The sequence below is a fragment of the Hippocampus bargibanti genome, linkage group LG03 (assembly GCF_051943395.1).
Source record: "Hippocampus bargibanti isolate YZ-2025 linkage group LG03, ASM5194339v1, whole genome shotgun sequence".
In the NCBI taxonomy this organism is placed as follows: domain Eukaryota; kingdom Metazoa; phylum Chordata; class Actinopteri; order Syngnathiformes; family Syngnathidae; genus Hippocampus; species Hippocampus bargibanti.
The window spans coordinates 19,911,137-19,917,559 of record NC_142736.1 but is presented as its reverse complement, the minus strand read 5'-3'; positions in this window follow the sequence as shown (position 1 = coordinate 19,917,559).

Sequence of the window (6,423 nt, the reverse complement as noted above, 5' to 3'; positions counted from 1 at the left end):
GTCTATAATGGAAAGTGACTGTAGATTATATACACCAGCTAAACTGTAGAAATTTAGTTCATATACTAAAAGTGTTTGAACACTTTAATAGCGATATGCAGAGGGACAGCAATGCGGTCTCACTGCAGAGCAAGCCAGCACAGTTAGCATAGTCATTGTGCAATCCATGGTGAGGCTCAGCCACCTGCTGCCTCACAGATCGTATCTACTTAGTATTTGAACGGTAAATGTGAAAATTCAGCGATTTTGAAAAAAAAAATCCCTACATGGAAAAGAACTTTAAAGTACAAATCACTAAATAAATGTAACGGTTTAATTTATTTTTTCGTTTGATATTTCCATGATGACAGGTGAAGCAAGGCCTCACCTGCCTCCCCTGACTGCACGTCACTACTTGACAGTACGTTGCATGGAATGAAACATGCAGACTGTGTATATTCTTGATACACTGTCTAAGCATATTTTTCTTCTTAGTGTGTGCTACGATGGTATTTACTGTTTTGCTGTAAAAGTGGAATTTCCCCCGCCTCCCCAAATGGTCTGTCCACTATATTTTAATATGTCATACATGACATGGGAGAGCTATATTCACCTTTTTTAATCGCCAGGAGTTGCTAGCTTTTCATGTATTCTTTATTTATACTACTCCGCAGTCCTCGAACACACCAAGCGACTATCCTTTGGGAAAGAACACGGCCATACTGTGCTGGAGAACTGTGATTGCTTGACAACCGAGGCTGTCTGTAAATGATAGAGCATGGATTTTTCCAAAGATGTGTGAGTGCCACTTATAACCGTGAAAAAGATGAAGCACATTTTAAATCGGAAAAGGCCTTCAGTAGAAGATCTACTGTTACTTTTATTACTCTTACACTTTGAAGGAAAGTATGTTTTTTTTGGATAAGGATAAACAGTACAGAAAATGAAGTAATGGAAATAAATCAAATGAATGTACGTTCACTTGAACATTTTTACGACTGCAGAGATGTCTGGCAGTCCATAAAGTTGATGGGAGAATGTGTGCAGCCAGAAAAAGCCTATACTGCACAAGTTTTTCTTCTTACGGACATGAGAGTACATTGGATTGGATTGGATTGGATATGCCTTTATTAGTCTCACAGTGGAGAAATTTACATTTCACAGCAGCAAAGTGATGAAAGGAACCCTCATTTGCCATTTTTGTCAATGGACCAAGTATTTTGCACTAGTAGTTTACATGTTTATTTCCAGATGGAGGGTGGGGGGGATGCATCTCGTGACACAACATTATTTTTCTTTGAATATTTCACTTTGCATTTTTCGGAAGACCTTGTTTTGCCAAAACCAGCCAGTGTTATTGGTGTATTTGGAAAGTAGAAATATGGAATGTTTATGAAGGCTTTTTGTTGAGAAGTTGAATTTGCAATGGTAATTTAGAGCTAGAAGATGAAGGAATGTCAGATTTGCTACGTGTAAAGGACTTGATTGAAAGTATAAAAGATTTTGAACTAGGAATAGCCAAACCAAGTGAAAAAGGTCGGGATGCAGTGCGAAAGAGAAGCATAGTGCCCCCAGACACTGCCCCCTGGCGCAAAGATTTCAAAATATCTGGACAAATAGGTGAACTCGGACAAAAAGATAAACTCACATTTCCTAATTTGGTCAGACAGATAGAAAGTGGGCTCAGTAAAGGCTACCAGGGGGATGAGATCATTGATGCAGTGGTTCGTGCCATAACACCAGGTCTGCAGTTGAGAAGCTACCTCGAAGGGAAAGAAAATCTCACCCTACCTTCTTTACGAAGGATTCTCCGATCTCACTATCAAGAGAGAGGAGCCACTGAATTGTACAAGCAGCTCTCATCGGAAGTGCAGACTAATAAAGAGTCCCCACAGAAATTTCTACTGCGTGCGATGGATCTTCGTCAAAGGATACTTTCTGCATCTCAAGAGGCTGAATCAGGGGTGAAGTATGATCCCACGTTGGTCCAGAGTTTATTCCTGCACACAGTTCTGACGGGGTTACAGAGTGACAATGTAAAGAGTGACATGCAACCTTTCCTCCTGCTAACCACCACATCAGATGAAGTACTGTTAGAAAAATTAAACATGGCATGTGCAAATGAAAAAGAGCGACAGGAAAAAAAGAAAAATGCTGCTGCACGGGTGACAACGCTGAACACTGTCCAGTTAGATGACACACCAGTCCCGATTGGGAAGAAGACAGTCTTAAAGCAGAATACTTTTACTGTGCCGAATGAACTCCTTTCAGAGATCAAAGAGATGAGGTCAGAGATGATGCTGTTAAAAGAGCTGCGTGCAGAAGTGTCCCAGATCAAAGAGACTATTCAGAAACCAACAGCCACTTCTCAGCCCACCAGCGGAGGACCTGAACGCCTGCCTGACCACTACCCTGAACAGGTCGCCTTCACTCCACCTTCACAATATCAGGTAGATCCACCAGCCAGGCACTACTACAACCAGCACTCCCCATCAGCTCTTCAGCAGTACCACCCAGCACCAGGCCCCAGGTCGATGAGGGGGGCAGCACAGTTCCAGCAGCGGTTCGCCCCTCAGCAGTACTACATGCCCCGTCGCCCTCAGCCCAGGTGTTATTCTTGTATTCAGACAGGTGAAGAATATTGTCAGCACTGTTTTAAATGTGGAAGTAGTGAACATTTCAGAGCAGGCTGCAAAGCACAGAACTCGGCTAGGAACCATGCTTTAAACTAGAAAGGGTTACCCCAGTGGGACATGGTGTGACCACAGAGACAGATAGGTCCCAGCGTTACAGTGGTGCTATGAAAATGGAATGTAAGCCCCACACATGTGGCCCCGTTCAGAAGAGATATAAGCAGTCATTTGTCGAGCGTACAGATAAGAAACAGTGTGGCAAATTACCTTCGGTCAGGGAGTTAGTGGGGAAGAAATGTCTTATTCGGTGCTTTTTGGGTAACAAAAGGGTTGAAGCACTCTGGGACTCGGGGTCCCAGGTGTGTGCTGTAGATGAGTTATGGAAACAAACGAACTTACCTGACGTGTCATTGAAAAATGTGAATGAGCTTATTGACCCTGATAACACTTTCAATATTGTGGCAGCTAATGGAACGGATATGCCTTATGTAGGATGGCTTGAGATACCATTTAAACTTGGTGCTAATGATCCAGGGCTACTTGTACCAGTATTAGTACTAAAAGGTGACCAGCAACAGTGTCCTATCATAGGGTTTAATGTCATTGAGCGTCTTGTGTTAGATAGCCTCTCTAATGAGTCACAAACAGGGGATACAGAAAAGCTCTTGAAATCGGTTAGACTAGCTTTTCCCCACCTTAAGCGCAATAAAGCTGCCACTTTCATAAAAGCAGTTAGTCTGGGACAAGCACATGAGTACCGTGTAAAAACAACAAATGAGAGATTCACTATAGCCAGGCATAGCTCACTTATTATTCCATGCAAAGTACAGGCTAAGCCCTTTAAGGAAGATGTTACATTGGTTTTTGAGCCAAGTGAAAACCCACAGTGGCCAGATGGCCTCGAGCTTTGTGACTCGTTGGTCTCAGTAAAGGCAGGTTCCATCCCTAGGATAGTTGTTAGTGTCCAGAACCCTACTAATCATGATATTAGGTTTCCAGTAAAGACTATTATTGGTACAGTGCAGTCAGTAGGGTCTGTCTACCCAGCTAACATATTTAAAAGGGACCTTCCTTCAGCGGTTGTCAATGAGGTCCATGTCCAGAATACCACCATCGCTCTCAGTGAGCAGTGGGACCCCCCAATTGACCTTTCTCATTTGGACGAAGATAAAAGAAAGACCGTTCAGCAGATGTTGAGAGAGGAATCGGGATCATTTTCAAAATCGGACGACGACATAGGGTGTGTGGAAAACCTACAAATGGACATTTTGTTGAAAGACACTGAGCCCGTTTCAAAGACATATATGTCTGTCCCAAAGCCAATGTACAGAGAGGTGAAAGATTATTTACAGGACTTGATAGCGCAGGGGTGGGTGGAAAAGTCCACTTCCTCCTACTCATCCCCTGTCGTCTGTGTCAGGAAAAAAGATGGTACACTGCGCTTATGTATTGATTACAGAGAGCTGAACCGGAAAACACACCCTGACCGGCACCCCATCCCACGGGTACAGGACGTGGTGGATAGCCTTGGGGGTAACACCATCTTCTCGCTGCTGGACCAAGGCAAAGCATACCACCAGGGGTTCATGTCCAAAGGGAGCCGACACCTGACTGCCTTCGTGACCCCTTGGGGCCTTTATGAATGGATTCGAATTCCGTTTGGACTCATGAATGCACCAGCAGCGTTCCAGCGGTGTATGGAACAATGTCTGGAGGGGTTACGGGACGAAATATGTGTCCCCTATCTTGATGACATTCTTGTTTTCAGCGGGACATTTGACAACCACGTTGAGGACGTCAGACGAGTGTTGCGACGTCTCAGGGAAAATGGAATAAAACTCAAAGCCCGAAAGTGTGACCTCTTCAAGCCGGAAGTGAGATACCTCGGCAGGATTGTCTCTGCTGAGGGGAGCCGAATGGACCCGGCAGATACAGCAGCAGTGCGTGCCCTGAAAAACAAGCAGCCAGGCACTGTCGGTGAGCTTCGAGCCATTTTGGGACTATTAAGCTATTATAGGCAATACATCAAAGATTTCTCTTGTATCGCTAGTCCCTTGTATGCTTTGCTTAAAGCCCCTCTGAATGTTGAGACTCAGCAGCATCAAAGACAAAAATGGAAAGTGAGACATAACAGTGTGTCTTCCAACACACGTATTGAGTGGAGTGATGAGCATCAGTCAGTGTTAGAGCAGCTAATAGACTGTTTAGTTCAACCACCAGTTTTAGGTTTTCCTGACTTCGCGCATCCTTTCATTTTGCATACAGATGCCTCTAACCGGGGTTTAGGCGCTGTGTTGTACCAAAGACAACATGGCAAACTTCGCGTGATAGCCTATGGCTCTCGGACATTAACTGCAGCTGAGAAGAATTATAACTTACATTCGGGCAAGTAGGAATTTTTGGCGCTTAAGTGGGCGATCACAAACAAGTTTCGTGATTATTTGTACTATGCACCATTCTTCACTGTGTATAGTGACAATAATCCACTCACTTATGTACTGTCGACTGCTAAGTTAAATGCAACTGGGTGCAGGTGGGTCGCAGAACTTTCTGATTTTAATTTTACTGTTAAATATCGTCCCGGTAAGGAAAATGTTGATGCAGACAGTTTATCTAGGATGCCCCTTGATATGGTAACATATATGGAAGGATGTACAAAAGAAATGTCATATGATGCTGTGAGTGCTGCCGTACAAGCGGTTGACCAACAGAACGAGTCTAGTGCAGCTTGGTCTATGGGAATCTCAGCTACGTGTGCCGAGGTGTCACTAAACACACCGATAGCCCCATTGACTGTTGGACAGATCAAGCTAGATCAAGAGACTGACCCCATTATAGGACATATTATTAGATACAAACTGGCGGAGACGAAACCGCTAGGTACTGAACTAAGAAAGCATTGTCCTCAAGTTGTTTGTCTTGTGAGGGAATGGGACAAGCTACACTTTAATGACAGAGGTGTTTTGTACAGAAAAACGGCAAACAGAACCCAACTACTGCTTCCTGAAAAACACAAGGTGACAGTGTTAAAAGAGCTGCACGATGAAATGGGCCACCATGGTGTAGAAAGGACTCTTTCCCTTGTAAGGGATCGTTTTTACTGGCCCTTTATGCAAAAAGAAATAGAGGACTATGTACTGAGAGAGTGTGTGTGCCTAAAACACAAAAAGCCCAACCGTGAGACCAGAGCCCCTCTCACTAATATTGTGACTACTCAGCCTTTTGAACTTGTCTCCGTTGACTTTTTGCATCTCGACAAATGTAAGGGTGGTTATGAATACGTGCTTGTGCTAGTAGACCATTTTACACGTTTCGCTCAAGTTTATGCTACGACGTCCAAATCTGGCAAAACAGCGGCAAACAAAATCTTTAATGACTATGCTTTAAAGTTTGGGTTCCCCCTTCGAATTCACCATGATCAGGGTGGTGAATTTGAAAATCAACTTTTTGCTCAACTGAAGGAATATTGTGGGGTTACGGGTTCAAGGACAACCCCCTACCATCCACAGGGAAATGGACAGGTTGAACGATTTAATCGAACACTGATCCAGATGTTAAAGACACTGACAGAGAAACAAAAGAGTAACTGGAAAGACTCACTAAACAAACTCGTTTATGCTTACAACTGTACCAAAAGTGAGGTGACAGGGTTCTCACCTTTTTACTTACTTTATGGACGTTCACCACGTTTGCCAGTTGATATGTTGTTTAGTTTGAATCCAGACTCTAACCAGGGTGAAACCAACCAGAAGGACTATGTGAAGAAGTGGAAACAGGGCATGGAGGAAGCGTATGCGATCACGCAAGAAAA